Source organism: Anabrus simplex, chromosome 1 (assembly GCF_040414725.1).
Source record: "Anabrus simplex isolate iqAnaSimp1 chromosome 1, ASM4041472v1, whole genome shotgun sequence".
Taxonomy (NCBI): Eukaryota; Metazoa; Arthropoda; class Insecta; order Orthoptera; family Tettigoniidae; genus Anabrus; species Anabrus simplex.
Window position 1 is genome coordinate 1,705,610,290 of NC_090265.1, and position 20,605 is coordinate 1,705,630,894.

Genomic DNA, 20,605 nt, shown 5'->3' on the forward strand with positions numbered 1-20,605 from the left:
CACGATAAACAGAATACTGTGGTTGCGCCCAGAAAAGTCGCTTTGTGATAATATTTCAGCTTAAAACTCCGCAGAAAGTTTTTTGTCACCTAAGTTTAGTATTGCGTGAACTGTATCAACGAATTTTCGTTGTTATACATGTACTGCGGGGCAGTATTTCTCCCTCAATATTGTCCCATAACGGTATATCAAGGCGCAACGAAGATATGTTCGGAACTTTCTACTGTAGATGCTACCACAATGGGATCCTTTACACAGTTCACAACCTTTACCTTCAGAGTACAGGAATTTTAGAGATCGTAATAAGATGATCAGACCTTCCCCTTAAGCTGAGATATCAATCAATCAATCAATCAATCAATCAATCAATCAATCAATCAATCAATCAATCAATCAATCAATCAATCAATCAATCAATCAATCAATCAATCAATCAATCAATCAATCAATCTTCACTGATCTGTATTTAAGGCTGTCGCCCACCTGGTAAATTCCCTAACAGTTGTTTCCTTAGTAATTTTTAAATGACCTCAAAGAACTTGGAAATTTGTCGAACATTTCCCCCAGTGAATTATTCCAATCCCCAATTCCTCTACTTGTAAATGAATAATTGGCCCTATTTGTCCACTTAAATTCCAAATTTTATTCATGTTATATTTTTTTCCTACCTTTAAAAAGCTCCGATTAGCTTATTCGTCCGCTATGTAAGCACTTATTTCTGCTTGGTACCAACTTGGAAAATTACCGTCATCTGCTCACCCTTCTTCTTCATTCTACTTTTCTCAACATCTGCCTTAACCTATTTCCTAGATTACACTCTATCTTGGTTCCGTTTCTTACACACAATTTTCCCACCAGCGTAACAACAGAATCACCCATGACCAGAGCTTCAACCTCACCCACCTCAATAGATCTTCTCTGTCTTGGTCGCCCTTAACTTCTTTGACAGCTAGAGAACTTACTCACTCCTCCCTTCTCTCTCCTCTCAAGACCCTGTTCCACCTCTGTCTACCTATTCTGTATTCTTTCCTTTTGCCCCACCCCTCCTCTGTAACACTTGCTCTATCGTCCCCTGCAGTGACTCATGCCGATTGCTCACCAATACTCCTCCTGAACTCACTTCCTGATGAGTACCCCCAGCCATCATTTTCCTTTTCCTTAAAATATCAGCCCACCTGCCTTCCACAACTTCTCCGTTTTCTTCCCCTTCCTCTTTCCTACGAACCGGAACCGCTACACTGATTGAGGGAGACCTACCTTAATTCCTGTTCTCCGTAAAAAGCCTTACTTTTTTCCATCAATCTCGCCATCTCTTCTCTCATTTTCCTTAATACCCACTCACATCTACATACGTACACAGTTTAGTTATAGTTCAGTTACTGTGGAATTAACCGACCGTCCTTTACCTGAAGTTGTGGCAGAAATTTGTGTTTGTAAATAAGGTACTATTACTTGCAACCCAGTTGATAAACAAAGGGAGATAGGAAATATTTACTACGCATATTTATTTATTTAATTAATTATTAGACACAGCCTATGGAGGACCATTTTAAACTAATAATAATAATAATGTTAAGTAAGTATGAAAGACAACAATGAATAAAAAACAATATTAATTATAAACAATCAATTATTAGCAATAAGAATGTTACTACAATGGCAATGATACCTGGCAAGAGTCGGTTACAGAATTAGGAAGAATGGTCAAGTGTTGGATGGACGGAAGAAAATGGAAATCTGGAGAGGACTTTGTTTACAAGTTGCTTTATGTCGCGCCGACACAGATAGATCTTATGGCGACAATGGGATAGGAAAGGCCTAGGAGTCGGTAGGAAGCGGCCGTGGCCTTAGTTAAGGTACAGCCCCAGCATTTCCCTGGTGTGAAAATGGGGAAACCACGGAAAACCATCTTCAGGGTTGCCGACAGTGGGTTCGAACCCGAATACTGGATACGAGCCGCACTTCAGTGACTGCAGCGGTCGAGCTCGGTAGGAGGGGACTTCATAGGTATCTCTTAATTTTTTTTTTATTGTTTTTTTTTGAAGGATGCGAAAGGTGTGAATATAAGGTTAGACGCGGGCGGGACACATGATGAGTGTGCCGGTTGCGTGTTGGGTGGGGAGGAACGTGTATAGGGAAGTACGCCGAAAGATATTTTCCCTAGTTGATGTTAAAAGGTGAGAAAAGTTTGGCAATGTTGAAATAAGTAGTTTCTACCCTCAAAATGGACCTTGAAATGTGCAGGTTTCACTCCCCTGTTTTTAAGTGTTGTGAGCGGACACTCTTCTTGCCTCCTAAACCCAAGAGTATTTCCGTGCAGAATAAATGTGTTTTCACTAATAGCGAGGTTACGCACTGAGATATTTTGGCTGCGCCTTCAAAAACACGAACTTTATTTCACGGCTGAGTAGCTCGGAGAGCAATCAGTGGTGGTTTTGCCCCGAGAGACCTCTCTACTCCTGTACATGTCCGTATGGGAAGTTCGTAAGCAGGCAATTACACGGACTTGCTCAATTCTGGGCTACATGGCCTCGCCTGTTCCAAACAGTGTGCACGTCCATTCCAAATGTAATGCGAAACATACGTAGTGACAATACTAGCAAACCGCGATACAAATTGGTTCTATGTAAGGTCTGACCGTAAATAGTAAAGCCTAGCGTGTACGAAATGTAGCCCATCGCTTTGATGAAAGTATAAAGTGACAAGGTGGGGATTTACTTCCAGAAAAAACGAAAAAATCTTGTAACAATTTACTTTGATGACCTGGTATTTAATAGCTGCCTGTGTTAAGAATATTTTAAGTCTAATATTCTGTAATTTGGTGAAGAATGCAGCTGAAGTCGAATCCAGTCATTTCAGGACTAGAATAATGTTTGGTGGTAAGGGATTTATGAATACCGAATGCCACGAAAATATTATTAGATGTAAAGTGATTAATGATTAGATCAATATGTATTTCATCAGTGGTGGAGATAGGACGGGGGGGGGGGGGGTGTTGCAGTCGCCCCTCTCCATTCTGTGGAAAAAAGTTATTCCATTTTAGCCATCTAAACCTAAGAACTATAAACAAATATACAAAACCTGCTGTTTTATAACCTAATTCTTCCCTTTAATTTCTTTAAATATTTAATAATATATGAATGCTTATTAACAATAGAAGATATTTTCACCAGATGATATCGCAATCACAACTTTACATTTTGTAAATAAAGTTGCAGTTGACTGTTAATAATTCGGATCTCAATAATTCGAATGTATCGATTAATGTAACTTGTTGCCTAGTCCCTCGAGAAAACCTCAATAAATGAAGTCCTTTATTTTGGTATTTCCGTTAATTCGAAGAGATTATTATGATGAATCGCCCGCAGACACACTTCAATTTGAAATCAGTGGCTATCTTACACTTGTTAATTTGAATTGTCTCATCATTCAATTGTTGGCGACACTACATTGTTTACCCAATAATGCATAATGTATTTAGTCTGTTGCAAAAAATAGGTTCAGGAAATACATGTGTTTGACTGTCTCAGAAAAGAAGCACGTTATTGAGGCAGGGCAGTGAAAAAAAAGATGTAGCGACCACTTTCGGGGTTCCAAGATTCACGCTATCGACTATCATGAAGCAGGAAGATCGCATTGCCTAGAAGGTATCCTATGCAGGGAGGAAGAAGACCCGACAAGGTGAGTTTCCTCGTCTTGAAGATGACTTATTGAAATGGTTTAGTCAATATAAAGGACAAAACATTAATATCGGAATATAATAAAAATCTTCCGGGCTATTATGCCGTGGTCCACTCCTCTCGCTTCTCCCAGACGTTTCGACTACTGCTGCGGTAGTCATCTTCTGTGGCGTCGTGTAGATACGCTCTCCTGTATCCCGCTTACCGCAGCAGTAGTCGAAACGTCTGGGAGAAGCGAGAGGAGTGGACCACGGCATAATAGCCCGGAAGATTTTTATTATATTGACACCGGCCGTGAAAGCCTTCATACTTTAATTAATATCGGAGCTTATATGCCTAAGGAAAAGCCTAAGTCATTCGCTGTTAGTCTGGGTATCGAAGGGTTTCCCGCTAGTGAGGGTAGTTCAATAGTTTTCACAAATGCATGACCTAGTTTTTAAGAAAATGTATGGAGAAAGTGCGAGTGTTGTTGACACTGTTTGTTCGGTATGGAAATATCAACTAGGAGGACTGCTGGAAAATTATGATCTGCGCCATATATTAAACATTGACGAGACGGGACTTCTTTAAGTGTCTCCACGACTGAACTTTGACTTTTCGGAAACGCAGCAAGTAAATATAACGCTGTTGAATGCAGTGAACATGGACTAGGCTCACAAACTAAAACCTCTTTGAATACGGGAAAGTTAGATGTTTCAACAAAAAGGCGATGATGACAACATAATCACTCAATGAATGGCTGCCGAGCCTGGACAAAGGCGAAATATTCTGCCTTGTTTTAACAATTGAACATTTCACAACAAGTCACCACCTCTGGATGATGTGAAACTTCATATTCTCCTGCTAACACCACTTCGAAATTACAACCATTTGATCAGGGAATAATCCATAATTTTAAAACCTTGTTAGACAAAGAAGTTGTGACAATGGTCTTGGATGGCATTAAAGATGTTCAGAGGGATCATGTAACAATTTTGACAGCAATGGCCGCTACTGATAAAACATGGAAGAGTGACACCTCGATGACGATTTCAAACTGTTTGAAGAAATTTTGGGTTAGTCAAGGATTAACAGAATCAACAGCAGCACTATGAAAGTTAAGAAATGGATTCCGGTTTGCAAGATCCATGGAGACTTCTTCCTGATTTAGGAGAAAATATGACTTTCAGTGGTTTCGATCATGCGGAAATCTACGGTGCCTTGACTAACGCTGAAAGTTTGGCTGTTCCGAGAGATAAGAACAAAGGCAATGACAGAGATGAAGAAGAGCCGATTCCATTCGTAACTCCACGAGAGGCAGATTCATCATTGGAAATATTGTGACAATATATCCTTAGAACAGAATTAGACGATGAAGTATTTTTAGCTTAGGCCGCAATAGAAAATGTGGATTGAGTCACGTAACTGTCAGTTTGCATTCGGCAGGTGGTAGGTTCGAACTATATTTCCTGAATGTGGGTTTCCCTGGTTTCACATTTTCATATCAGGCAAATGCTGGGGATGTACCTTAATGCCAGGGTCATTTCCTTACCGCTATTAGCCATTTCCTATCCCATCGTCGCCATAAGACCTATTTGTGTCGGGTGTGACATTAACAACAAACCTTGTTTATGCTTGACCATGCACGCTAGAGGTCACTGAAGCAGAAAGAAGTTAATGATTTCTTTGCAAAGCAAAATTCAAACCTTCATATGTAATTTTGGAAATTTGTATTTTGATTAGGGTAGATTATGTAAACCCTCGTTATTTCGACATTTTTCTTCATTCCACTTCGATAACTCAAATTCTCCTTAACTCTCGTTAACTCGAACTATTTTTGAAGTCCCTTGAACTTGGAATTATTGTGTGTCTACTTTAGTGTGCTCAAATTAATCAAGTAAAAAGTAGCACGATGTAATCTCAGGACAGAGTTCTAGTATTACTGCTTCCACTTATTGATACATGATAAGATCTTGTGACAGTTTGGAATTACATAAAATTGAATCCATTATAACCAGACATCCATTCTCAAGGATTACAAACATGACTCAGACATTACACTTTTAACTAGCTAGAAGAAAACCTGCTACAAACAGAACTGCCCCCTCTTTGTATTATAGGTTTCGCCGACGACACAGTCATTATTGGAAAAAATAAGGAAGCAGCTCTTGAGTTGACACGCATCGCTATCACACTGTTCCAGGAAATCTGTCTACAGATAAATGTCTACAAATGTGTGGTCATATGTATTGAAAAGGGGAAAATCGTGGACGGAGTGTTCGATATCTACGACAATTTTAAGATCATTACTATTAAAGAAAGAGAAAAAATTCGATATCTCGGCGTCACATTTAACGAAACACTCACCTTTGACGCGAACTCTTCTTTAAAAACCTTGCACAAGAAGTTAGATGCGCTTACAGCCTCACCTTTGTTAAAGGCATATCAAAAGTTCATTGTTTTGAACAAAGCAGTCAGCCCTTCTCTCGTGTATGCTTTTCAGACCGCTGAAATTAGACAAGTACCTCTTAGCTTCCTGAGAACCACCGACAAAATGGTAAAGATCTCCCTGAAGGAAATTTTGCAATTACCCACGGATACACCCGATAGTGCTCTGTATTCTGATTTAAGATTAAAAGGCCTCGGACTTTTCAAAGCAACTTGCGAAGTACATCTGCAACAAATAAGCGCATGCAAAGCCCTTCGCCGAACCAACAATAGCTACGTTTCAAAGATGCGTTATCTGGCATCCGAAACGACGCAATGTCTACAGTCCCTCATCATCACAAATATTAACCGATTCTCCAATAAAGGCAGTGACATTCCAAATCCAAGAAATATCCGCCAAAAACTAAGAAGTCGTGAAATTAAAAGTTGGTGCTCTTTGCCTTAGAAGGGGATCGGGGTAGAGTTATATAAAGAGTACACTCCAGCCAATAATTGGATCAGGCAACACCAGGGACTTTCTTGTAGCGAATGGCGAGAGGCAATCAAGATGACATCAAATGTTTCTGCAGTACGAACTATCCCGGGCAGAACTCAGGAAAGAAACCTCTGTCGCAGATGCGTCAGAGAGAAAGAAACACTGGCTCACGTTTTGGGTTCTGAGAAATTCACGTCACCACAAGATAAGATCACTGATTCCCAGAAGAACTCCGTAGCAAAAATTTCCGTGTACATGAAGAAGTCCACGGTTTGTCTACAACAGGGAGTACAAGAAGAATTGACATAAGTTTCATTATCGATCTGACCATTCCATTCGAGCACCATGACGGCCAGTCTACTGAAGTTCATCTTGTAAAGCAGAACATCTACGCGCCCACCATTCCGTTCTACCAAGATAGATACCAGGTTAATGAAATGAAATGAAATGGCGTATGGCTTTTAGTGCCGGGAGTGTCCGAGGACATGTTCGGCTCGCCAGGTGCAGGTCTTTCGATTTGACACCCGTAGGTGACCTGTGCGTCGTGATGAGGATGAAATGATGATGAAGACGACACATACACCCAGCCCCAGTGCCAGTGAAATTAACCAATGATGGTTAAAATTCCCGAGCCTGCCGGGAATCGAACCCGGGACCCCTGTGACCAAAGGCCAGCACGCTAACCATTTAGCTATGGAGCCGGACACCAGGTTAATGAAGTAAAGATTATCGGCCTAATGGTTGGCGCTCGTGGCACAATACCTGCGTTATTCATAGAATTCTGGAAGAAGTTCGACCTGCCTATGAACAGCACTGAAAGAATAGTTATCACTACCATACGTGGATCTGTACACATCCTGAAATCTCACCTGTTCGGACCTCCATAAGTAAGAAAAAAAACAATCCGTATCATCGCTTTATTCCTATACGATAAAATATTCTCTATCCTATATGCTTTACTTTTTCCATTGTGGCGACTCGTAATTGTGGGAAGTCGTTGATTCGTGCAATAAATATACATATTTTGATAGAACATGTTAAGAGTATTATTTGCGGATTAAAATAAATTTCGTTAAATTAAAACGAATTTTAACTAAAAATCCCGAACTCTTTTCGTTTAAACTAGTTCTATCTGAGAGCGTATGTTCCAGATAGATCCTACTAGATAAATGCGAATTGAACTAGGAGCATTGGTTCGTATTAGATGTAACTAATTGAAATTAGTCTTCACGAATTTTGGGTTTTGATGAAAACTAGGGATAAAAACAATAACAATGTACAGCTGTGCAGTTAATGTCTATATTTTAAAATTTTTGTAAAATCTATCCTGTGGCGAAGTCTCGTACCTTTTACTCGCTCCGCATGACTAACACATAAAAGCAACCATAAAAATGGAAAATCCTTTTTATATAAGAAACCACGTTTTTTCTCAGTCCATTTACACTTACTTTGCCAGAGGAGGGGTTATATTATCAACATACCGTACTCGATCTCTGACTCCGTGCGTGAATAGTCAGTGCTTTAGTCTCTGGGAGCAGGGTTTTGCCTTCGATTTCCGGACGAGTAATGGGACTTTATGGTCAATTTCTGGGTATCTTGGACGATGAAGGTCGTCGTTGCTCAAATCTCGGCCAATGAATGAGGGTTTTTTTGAAGTGAAAAGTCACGTACAGGTTGTTCAGATTCGATGTGAAACTGTAGGTTACTTGGATATAATCACGATATAAAGAGTCACGTAAACCTTAAAGCTTGCTTGTTAGTTGGCTGGGTGTCTTTAATATTCCTACAACTCACACACTACAATTTCTCCCACTGAACTAACACACAGTCTACTAACTACCCTCATCGGAGGGTCTACCTTGAAAGAGCTATAACAGACTGTACAGGCACGCAATATCTACAAATTATATATGCATGCAAAATTTTACTCAAATATATAAAAAATTGTGAAAGGTATTGGAGAAACGATTTTGAAAATGTGATAAATGGGCGTGACTGAAATGAATATGAAAGACTCAGTCTAGTAACGGCCATTCGTGTTGTAAATGATAACCCCAGGAGTATTATTGTTAACAAATAAATTATTTCACTGATCGGAAGAGGGCAAAGAACGTTCAAGAAAATAAAATGGAAAAATGACATTTTTTCACCCTGATATGTGTAGGTTCCACTTAAAACCTCTAACTAGTAATTTCTATCTAGAGTCAGCAGGGGAAAGTACGGTAAACAAGTTTTGTAACCATAATGCATCAGTTTCCAGTCTCGACGGTCATTCTGCTCACTCTCAGTTTGAACTTCACACCCGAACGATGGTGTGATTTAAGAATTTGCAGGGGTACTCCTTGAGGCATTTTGCCCCAGTTGACTCTGGATGAAAATCGCAAGTTACAGAGTTACAGTAGTTTATATCCTCATTCTAATTTTCCTGTACCTCTTTACTATGGTCTTTCATAACTGGATGGAATTTTTTACTTCAGTTTTTTTTGCTAGTTGCTTTACGTCGCACCGACACAGATAGGTCTTATGGCGACAGTGGGATACGAAAGGCCTAGGGGTTGGAAGGAAGCGACCGAGGCCTTAATGAAGGTACAACCCCAGCATTTACCTGGTGTGAAAATGGGAAACCACGGAAAACCATCTTCAGGGCTGCCGACAGTGGGTTTCGAACCCACTATCTCCCGTATGCAAGCTCACAACCGCGCGCCCCTAACCGCAAGGCTAACTAGCCCGGTTTTCTTTAAATTAGGGTTTGGTGGACTCAAAGTGAAAAGTCGATAAAACGCTTTTTATTAAACATTTCCAAATACTGTGACGGTGTCCGCATTTTACTGTAAAGCCTCGGGAGGAGCACGTCAACCTGGCCATGACCATGAGTGGCGTTACCGAGTTACGGTCCGCTCACCAGGCAGCGACCAGTCAGGAACGAGACAGTTGTGAAAGACCAGCCCTCGCTGCCAACAATCCGTTATCTCACTGCGGCTCCGTACGGTGGGAGAAAGAACTAGAAGACAAACCCAGATCATTCGGTATCGAGAGGTCTCTACAGACTTCTCCTTTCGCGAAGTATCTGGTCTCCCTACTTAAGGCGGGCCGGACGCGCTCAAGTGGTCTAGTTTGAGTTGATTTCAGTCAAAGAGATAAGGAGTGCTGCTGTGTAGCACTGGGTCATTTGATGGACAGTGACGGCTGAGTATTAGGAGTGCTTTGTGTGAGTTTTAACGGAGCAGTGGAGCTGAGCGGTGCAGTGCAACGAGTGCAGTTCTGTCCTTGAAGTTAGTGTTCGTTCTGTTCCGTTTGTCGTCAAGGAGTTAAATCTCTCGTGTGCAGTAGCTGAGGAGAGAACGTGTGTGTGTTTTTGGTCCTACAGAGGCCGTAATGAAAACAGCAGACGAATAATTACATTACACGGGAGATGTACATAATTCTAGTCTGCCATGTTTCTTTCGAACGCCATGTACACCAATTTGGAGGACCCCATGGCACTACAGCCCTTGAAGGACCTTGGCCTACCAAGCAACCGCTGCTCAGCCCGAAGGCCTGCAGATTACGAGGTGTCATGTGGTCAGCACGACGAATATGCTCGGCCATTATTCTTGGCTCCCTAGACCAGGGCCGCTATCTCACCGTCAGGTAGCTCCTCAATTCTAATCACGTAGGCTGAGTGGACCTCGAACCAGCTCTCAGGTCCAGGTAAAAATCCCTGACCTGGCCGGGAATCGAACCCTGGGCCTCCGTGTAAGAGGCAGGCACGCAACCCCTACACGGCCGGCATCTATTTGGAGAGACTGCACTTAAATAATTGAATCAGTCGTTTAAGAAGCCTGGGAAAGACGACATTCACTTTAACAAATGTTTGAATGTCTGCTCATTTCTCCTAACTCACAGTCTTATCCGATTCTGCTCTGTTACGTTTTATACAGATTTAGTTTGCCACTTGTGTCGTGCAGACCGAAGGAAGTGAATGTTCTTTGAAATTCCGCATTTGCCAGCACTCCGTTTGTACATCCGTATTAAGCTTGATGCCAATAAACCAAAGTCTCTTGAAAAGAAGGTCTTTTCCTGCAGATACAGAGCCGATAAAGATCAATGTTCGATTTTTAAGCCCTACTTCTTTTCTTGTCGTCATCCCCATTCCTTACCCCTCCTCCAGCTCCATATCGTTCTTTGCTGCTGAAAGCAGATGTGCCCGCTAACTTATCGCGGCTCCCAAGTTTAACAGCACCGTGAACAGGGCATTTCCATACTCCACTTTATTATTATTATTATTATTATTATTATTATTATTATTATTATTATTATTATTATTATTATTATTATTATTATTATTATTTTGTATTGAGTTGAGCCTCGATGGAATGGATGATAACAAACAATTTCATTTCAGTGTCTTCTCCTGGCTTTGACATCCCCTCAGTATTTCTTCAGCCTTCTTGTGCTCTTCGGGTAGAAGTACTCTCCGTCTTTTGGACTTTGATTCCAACTTAATGCCTTGATAGCTCAATAATATTATTGATTCTTGGCCCCACTAGCTACTTTTGACGGTTTTTGGAGACGCCAAGGTGCCAGAATTTTGTCCAGCAAGAGTTCTTTAACGTGCCAGAAAGGTCGTGTCTTGATTGCGAACAGTCCAGATTGCGAACAAGGCAAAAACCGTCCAGACTGCGAACAAGAGATTAGTGTTGACGTGAGATACATACAACAGATACAATTTTCAAAACAGTCTCATATGTATTTTTTGTTCTGGTAGTATTAACATTAACTGGTACATTGGGATATTTTTAAAAGTATTTTTCTTGTTGAAAATGTTTAATAATTCAGTTTTAGGTAATCTTACCATTTAGATGATTATATTTCTTTTTGTATAAACTAACTAGAGGCGTAGTTATTTATGGTGGATTAGTGAGAGTTGTATTATTAATAGGTTATTATTATTACTATTACTACCTTTTTTTGCTAGTGGCTTTACGTCACACCGACACAGATAGGTCTTATGGCGACGAAGGGTTAGGCCAGGCCTAGAAGTTGGAAGGAAGCGTCCGTGGCCTTAATTAAGTTACAGCCCCAACATTTGCCGGTGTGAAAATGGGAAACCACGGAAAATCATCTTCAGGGCTGCCGACAGTGGGATTCGAACCCACTATCTCCCGGATGCAAGCTCACAGCCGCGCGCACCTATTATTATTATTATTATTATTATTATTATTATTATTATTATTATTATTATTATTATTATTATTATTATTATTATTATTATTATTATTATTATTATTATTATTATTATTCAAAATAATACATAAGAAGTGAAATAGTCAGTTTATTTGGAAACAAGTGTGTTTTTTCTTACATGCTTTTAACTTATTTTGTGTATTACCCAGTATTCGAACTGTGTGTACCAGAACTTGGTGTACCAACTGAGGGTTATTTTTCCTGCAGCCCGCCAAATTAGAATTTTTTTCATATCCAAGTCAACATTTCTAGTCAAGCGGGTTGGGCAACTTGGTATTTCCCACTTGATCGCAATCTGGACTCATTAGTGCGTGTCAAACCCAAATTATCCCCTTCAGGTACCCATTTATTCGCAATCTGAACTGTTCACAATCAGGACGACACCGCCAGTAAATCTACCGACACAGCGCTGACGTACTACTGGACTAAACCTGCCAAGTTGGGCTCAGAAGGCCAGCGCTCCACCGTTCGAGTTACTCAGCCCGGCCTTGATAGCTCTTTACCTGTCTAAATCTGACTCTGTCATTAATTTTACCTTCTGGGATACCGATCTGTCTCAGATCCTTTTCACGTTTCTGAAACCATCTCGGCCTTGTTGACTTCAGTTCAATGATTCTTTTTTTAGTCGGTCATCAGATATTCTGAAAATGTGTCCGTAAAATCCTCTTAATCGGTGCTGTGATTGGTCCTATCTTCCTGTATACCTATTAATTAGATCTCAAACGTACCTGCCCACGACCTATTAATTACGCAGGAACTTCCTTAATATCCTGCTTCTCCTTTCGCCAGTTGACTGACTTGCCCCTGTGTACTTATGGTCAAGGCTTCTGATGGATATAATCCTTACGTTTACAACAACTGTATTGAAGTGCTTGAACTTGACTTCATTACTCATTGCCTTTATGATGAACGTGATCTTGGTGAGTTGGTGTGCGCGGTTTAACTTCCATTTCCTGACGTTAATACATTATTATTATTATTATTATTATTATTATTATTATTATTATTATTATTATTATTATTATTATTATTATTATTTACGATGAGGCCTGATAGGGTCTACATTATAATTTAAATCATCCTTCCTTGCTATTTATTTTTCCGTTCTTTCCAGTATTCCTTCATTATTGCACTATGCTTCATTCTTCTCTCCTCAGATGACTTTGGACCGGGTTTCCTTTATTTTTAAAAATCTCTCTTTCTATAATTTACCATTCTCTTAATTTATTTATTTCTGTATATACCTTTACCTCTAGTGTTCATCTCGATATTATTATTATTATTATTATTATTATTATTATTATTATTATTATTTCTTTCTTTCCTTCTTTCTTTCTTTCTTTCTTTCTTCTCTTAATCCGTTTACGCACCTCGGTTGGTTTTCCCTCGGTCTCAGCGAGGGATCTCAACTCTGCCACCTCAAGGGAAGTGTCCTGGAGCGTGAAACTTTTTGGGTTGGGGATATAACTGGGAAGGAGGACAAGTTCCTCGCCCAGGCGACCTTACTTGCAATGCAGAACATGGAACTTGTGGGAGATGAGAAGACTGGAATGGATAGGCAGGGAAGAGGGAAGGAAGGGCCCGTGGCCTTAAATTAGGTACCATCCCGGCATTTGCCTGGAGGAGAATTGGGAAACCACGGAAAACCACTTCGAGGATGGCGGAGGAGGAAATCGAGCCCCTTCTACTCAATCGAGCTCCCGAGTCTGACTGGACCCCGTTCCAGTATTCGTAACACATTATTATTATTATTATTATTATTATTATTATTATTATTAATGTTGTTTAGTTTTTTAATTTATTTATTTATTTATTTATTTATTGCACACTACAGGACTTAGTGTCCCAATTACAGTGGCAACTACGATAGATAAGCTACAATTAACATTGTGAAACTTATATCTAAACTATATTCTAAAATTTTATCTAATCTCCTATACTATTGATATAAAATATGAAAGTATTTTTCTAAAGACTAATGAGCCTTATATTAATGCGGTGGAACAACACGACAAAGTAAAATGATAAAATAAATGAAGCAATGCATTATATTGCATAATATTGATATAAAATATGAAAGTATTTTTTTAAAGACTAAATAAACCTTATATTAATGCGGTGGAACAACACACGACAAAGTAAAATGATAGAATAAATAAAGCTTTTTTTTTTTGCTAGTTGCTTTACGTCGCACCGACACAGATAGGTCTTACGGCGACGATGGGATAGGAAAGGCCTAGGAGTTGGAAGGAAGCGGCCGTGGCCTTAATTAAGGTACAGCCCCAGCATTTGCCTGGTGTGAAAATGGGAAGCCACGGAAAACCATCTTCAGGGCTGCCGACAGTGGGGCTCGAACCCACGGTCTCCCGGATGCAAGCTCACAGCCGCGCGCCTCTACGCACACGGCCAACTCGCCCGGTAATAATAAATAAAGCAATACATTATATTGCATAATATTGATATAAAATATGAAAGTATTTTTCTAAAGACTAAAGTAACCTTATATTAATGCGGTGGAACAACACACGACAAAGTAAAATGATAGAATAAATAAAGCAATACATTATATTGCATAATAATATAGAACTTCACCTTACAATTTCCCCTATTTTTAGGACTTCATATAATTGCGCGATGAAGTCCAGTTACAAACTCACTCAATGGCAAACTGAAGTCATGGCCATTATTTTTCTGAATGGCACTGTTGAAGATACTGCAGAGTATGTTTACCGGCGAGTTATCATGGGCACACTTCCTGGATTTTACATTTTAAAATGTTATGTTATTTCTGGAATTGAAGCGAGGTACATGGAAATTTAGGAGAGAAAGTAATTCAGGATTATCAACAGCATAGTTTACAACTTTAAAAAGAAATTTTACCGCATCCTTCCGTCTGCGAATTTCTAAACTCTCCACTCCGAAATTTAAAATGATATCACTATAGGGTACCATACGGGGATAGCAGCCAGTTTTTTTATATTGTAAGTATTTTAAAAATCTTTTTTGTAATTTTTCAATCTGATAAGCATATGTTTGACACCTAGGGCTCCAAACGATGCTGGCATATTCTATTTTTGGTCTTACTATGGTATTGAACAGACGAATGCAAGTTTGTGTGTTTTTGAAGGGTTTTATATTCCTGATAATGAATCCTAGGGTCTTGTACGACTCAGCTACCATTTTCAGTATATCGTCGCTGGAAAGGTAAAAGGTTGTATTCCACAAAGCTCCTCCTATCAATTATTCTCCTTAAGACTGGTCACGCCTCCCAGCCACGTATGGATATGCAGTCCATCAGAACAAATTTTGTTGTGTTCATTTTCCTATGCCCATGTGTAAAGGAAAATGAACCTTATAGTACCGTACTGTAGGAATGTACGTTTGCATTACGTATTTGCGCACTCCTAGTGTACAATGCATGTAAGGTTCATTTTCGTTTAATCGTCGACATAGGAAAACGAACACAACGGACATTGTTCTGATGGACTGCGTATCCATATGTGGCTGGGAGGCGTGACCAGTCTTAAGGAGAATAATTGATAGGAAGAGCTTTGTGGAATACAACCTTTTACCTTTCCAGCGACGATATGCGAATTGAATGTAAGCTCGCGGTTGAATAAAACCCCGAGGTCTTTCATCTCGCAAACCGATCGCAAATCACTGTCACCTAGTTTGTAAGTGTAGTGGACGGGAGTTTTCCTTCTGGGGAACGACATCGATACACATTTTTCTACATTCAAGTAGAGTTTGTTGTTGTTGTTGTTGTTGTTGGTACCGGCAGCCTCTTGACACTGCTCGAAGACAAACGGTAAGTGATGAGTCGAAAGAAGAGGAAGTACAGTAATATTGAACCACGGTAGTCTTGAAGCAGATAAAGGAAACGGAAGAAAGTATTCAAGACATTTTTATATTTCTCTCTACGGGAAGAGATGAGTTTCCTCTCGTTCGCGAGCAACGAGCGATGTAAAAGGAGCTATTTGAGAAGGTAAATTGAAAAAGTGTATTTGTGCAAACGTTCATTTCTCAAAAAGGCTCCATATTCGCTTCGAGGTATATTTGAACTGTGCTCATGATAGAGGAGAAGGTATGTCTGCAGGTGAAGGAAGAAGAATATCCGCGTGAACTGTATATAGAGAGTCCATGCGTTCGCACATATAGCTCACATCGTGAAACTTGGATAAAACTAAAGAGGAAAAAAGTTCCGCAATGGGAGTGGGCGATGCGGTTGTAACTTGCATTATGGAGAACGGGAATTCGAACCCCATCACCGGCAGTCCTAAAAAAAATTCTGTAGTTTTCAGTTTCACAGGAGGCAAATGATGGGGCTCTACTTCAAGTAAGACTACAGTCGGTTCCTTCCCACTCCTAGGCCGTTTGTTTCACATCGTCACCGAAATCTAAAGTGGATACTGGGACCTTAAAAATGTATATAGCAAAGAAAGGGAACAAGATTTTCCTGACGAAATTCTGCACCATGAAAGTTTATATGGTCGGATAAACTGTCTATTAATTTTGATGACACCGCACTTCCACAGTCAGTATACGATGGTCAGCATACAAGTGGTGCTGGTGGTAGTTTTGTTAAGAGGAAGTAATGAATCTAGCGGGGAGGGGGTTAGCTCAGTGGCTGAGGTCCGAATCCCGGTCAATTTCTGCGTTGAGATTTTCATCTCAAAAATCTTATAGCTTCAAGAAGGGCATCCGGCCTTACACCCCAGGCCAAATCCACAAATCCAAAATGAGCCTGGGTGACTCCAGCGACCACCTCCACCCCACAACAAATAAAACAGTAATAAACTGAAGAAAGCTTAGAAAATAAGAAATCTCTCAACTAATGAAAACTAACTTTATTGGTTTGACGTCAAACTAACTTCTTTCTTCCAGACAATTTTCCCAGTATTTTGGACCAGGCAATTTATGTAAATTTGGTGCAGTTCACGAACGGACATCAACACAGTGTGGAGGGATGTACTCGCTTTTTAATGTTTCTGTGGCGATCCGTACTGTGATGTGTTGAATGTAAATGAAGAGACATGTACTGAGGCGAACACAAACATCCAGTCCCCGAGCGAATAGAGTTAAGCAGAGGCAATTAAAATCCCTGGCGAGGTATCGAAGCCGGGGTCGTCTGAACCGGAACCCATTACTGTACACTGACCTTTCACCAAATGAGCAAGTTTATGTCCTTCTAACTACTTTTACCATTTTCAGAGACACTCAAGTGTTGGAATTCTTTTGCTCATACGAATAAACAAGCCTTCCAAAATACGAGAAACGTATTGCTAAACAACGATTTCATTTTGGCGACCAGAAAGTAATTTCTCAAGAGCTTTGTTTGAAGTGTGCCACTGTATGGATGAGAAATCTGGATATTAGGGAAACAGGAAGAAACAAACTTGAGGCTGAAGAAATGTGGTTTTGGAGAAGAATTATGAAAACAAGTTGGATGGATAAAATAACAAATATCCTTTTTTTTAAGAACGTAAAGGAGAATCGATGTTCATTAAATACGATGAAATGAAATGGCGTATGGCTTTTAGTGCCGGGATGTGTCCGAGGACTTCGGCTCGCCAGATCTTTTGATTTGACGCCCGTAGGCGACCTGCACGTCGTGATGAGAATGAAATGATGATGAAGATGACACAGACACCCAGTCCCTGTGCCAGGGGAATCAACCAATTATGGTTAAAATTCCCGACCCTGCCAAAGGCCAGCACGCTAACCATTTATCCACGTAGCCGGACATCAAATACGATAAATAAGGGGAAAACAAAGTTCCTTGGACACGTACTGGACATGACTCCCTTCTCCAAACAATTTTATTATCGAAGGTAAAGTACTGGGAATGAGACTCAGAGGACGACCCAGGATATCATACATCAGGAACTCCGTCCGTGTACTGGCATGTGGATTATATAGCAACATGAATAGGCTTGCAGAAGTTCGTCAGATGTGGCTATAGCGACAAGGCATTGCCATTAGTAGATTATTATTATTATTATTATTATTATTATTATTATTATTATTATTATTATTATTATTATTATTATTATTATTATTATTTGTCATTAAGAGGTATAGAACTAAATGAGGCCACAGCACTAGTTGCAAGTAAAGGATTGTGGCGACGGTTAGTAAATTCACAGAGGCTTGCAGACTGAACGCTGAAAGGCATAACAGTCTATAATGATGATGTATTATTATTATTATTATTATTATTATTATTATTATTATTATTATTATTATTATTATTAACACGAGCCTGGGATATTTGAGTAGCTTCAAGCACTATTGGACTGAGCTGAAATCGTACCCGCCAACCACTCACCATTCCCCGATTAATTAAAATCTGGTGAGGTAACATGTGGGTCGTTCCCTTCAGTCTTCTAATCACGCAAACAAAGTGATTCAAAACATTTCTGTAAATAGTAAACAATCATGTAATGGGTCTCACGAAGAGCAACTTCATTGCGGAACGAACTTGTGAACTAAATGATATCGCCTCTTGATTCTCTCCGGGATGGCTACACTTTGAAAAAGAGTCAATGATTATGGGATCAATGTCATCTGTGTAAAGTTGGAGGGTGTCTGGATAGAGGAACGTCGTGTCAACAGCCATGTAAAAATACAAACCTCCTTCTTGTCTTCAAATTTGTGGTTAGAATGTACCTTTGATCGTATTAGAAAATCATCTAGAACAGGGCCTCTCAAACGCCCAAAATCTCATGCGTGCAAATCGAGACGCAAGAGCTCCGTGCACTGTGCATCGGTCCCGCTCGGCTCCGCTCGGACCATCGCTTCGTCTCTTGGCTACTCGGCTAAGCTCGGCCCAACTCGGCTCAACTCGGCTCGGATTTGCAGTTCTACGGAGGAAGTGAGGAAGAGGGAGTCAGGGGGAGCGAGCGAGACCGGTGTGGGGAAAGAGAGAGACAGCGCTATTGCTCCAAATCGAGGAGTGGGGGTCTGCACTCTGGTCAACCAAGCGAAGTCGTCTTTTGCACCGTGCACAGTGCATATACCAGGCGCATGCACCCTGAGAGACCCTGATCTAGAATATACTCCTTAATAATCGTTATAAAAATAGATCGTCTGTATGGTTGTTAGTGACCCACTGATGATTGGTCATGGAAAACTCCTGAACATGAAGTCTACTTACTTGAGCGTTGATTGGCAACCAAATTCTTTCTGAAGATAGAAGGAACTCACCTGAAACAAACAGAAATATAGGTTAGTAGACTGACAATTAATTTTGGTTTGAAATGCTAAAGTACAGATAATTCAAACTCGGATAAAATTAATCCAATACTGATAACGACCTAGTAATATTGTTAACTATTCTGGAATTCGCGTAAAAGAAATTATTTTTAAAAATTGAGGAAAAGTTTCATACGAAAGCGAAAAGCAATGAAAATGTAGAAAACAGTAAGCTTGTTTTGTGGAACGCTTCAATTGAAATTGAAATCTTAGAAGGAGATTACGTTGTTGTTTTTAAAGCATTCACATGTTTGGTAGATTACCGTTAGATTTTCTCTAAGAAAGGTAAAAAGGAGAGGATATATTCTAGAATACAAACAAAAGCAGAAAATTAGAATTCCTTCGTTATTTACACAGTAGTAGTCTCAGAGAAAGAACTGAAGTCTCTAAAACTACCTAATGTCTACCAGACAGGGGTAGATTGTATTAATACAGCTGATAGAAGTTGACATGTTTTGTTTCATTCATCCATTAATTTGTGTCAAGTGTATGTGAAGAAAATCTATCAAAGTAAATGAATGAAATGGCGTATGGCTTTTAGCGCCGGGAGTGTCCGAGGACAAGTTCGGCTCTCCAAGTGCTGGCATTTTGATTTGACTCCCGTAGGCGACCTGCGCGGCGTGATGAAGATGAAATGATGAAGACGACACAATCACCCAGACACCGTGCCAGCGAAATTAACGAATTATGGTTAAAATTCCCGACTGTTTTCTCTTATCAACATGTACGTTATTAGGAACGTTGTGCCATCTATTGATTATATTCAGAAGTACATTTCCTCGTAAACTGCCGGTACTAAAAACCCTAAGTTAAATAAAGAAAATAAAATGCTCAAGATGTTACAAGTTTTGGACTAATTGTATGTATGTTTGCGAATTTGATTTATTTTATTTCAAACATTTACTTTGATAGTACGCCTCCATGGGTAAATAGTTAGCGTACCTGGGATTGTCAGAGAATCAAAGAGTATCTAGAAGAGAATAGTATTCTTCCATGATCGACTCACTTCCACGGCGGCGTCTCACTGCAGTTCACAGGGCCAGAGGAGGCCCCACACGCTATTAGGTGGCTATCCAATCAAAATCAAATGGCGTATGGCTTTTAGTGCCTGGAGTGTCCGAGGACAAGTTCGGCTCGCCAGATGCAGGTCTTTTGATTTGACTCCCGTAGGCGACCTGCGCGTCGTGATGAGGATGAAGTGATGATGAAGACGACACATACACCCAGTCCCCGTGTCAGTGAAATTAACCAATGATGGTTAAAATTCCCGACCCTGCCGGGAATCGAACCCAGGACCCCTGTGACCAAAGGCCAGCACGCTAACCATTTAGCCATGGAGCCGGACTATCCAATGACATTTGCTAAGTCAGTGTAGGCCTACATTATTTAGTGAATGGCGCTACAGGGTTGTCGGGCCCTGTCCTACCAAGCGACCAGTGCTCAACTCGAAGGCCTGCAGATTACGAGGTGATTTACGGTCAGCGTGACGAATTTTTGTCGGCTGCAATTCTTGGCTTTCTATAAATGGGATAGCGGGTAGTGT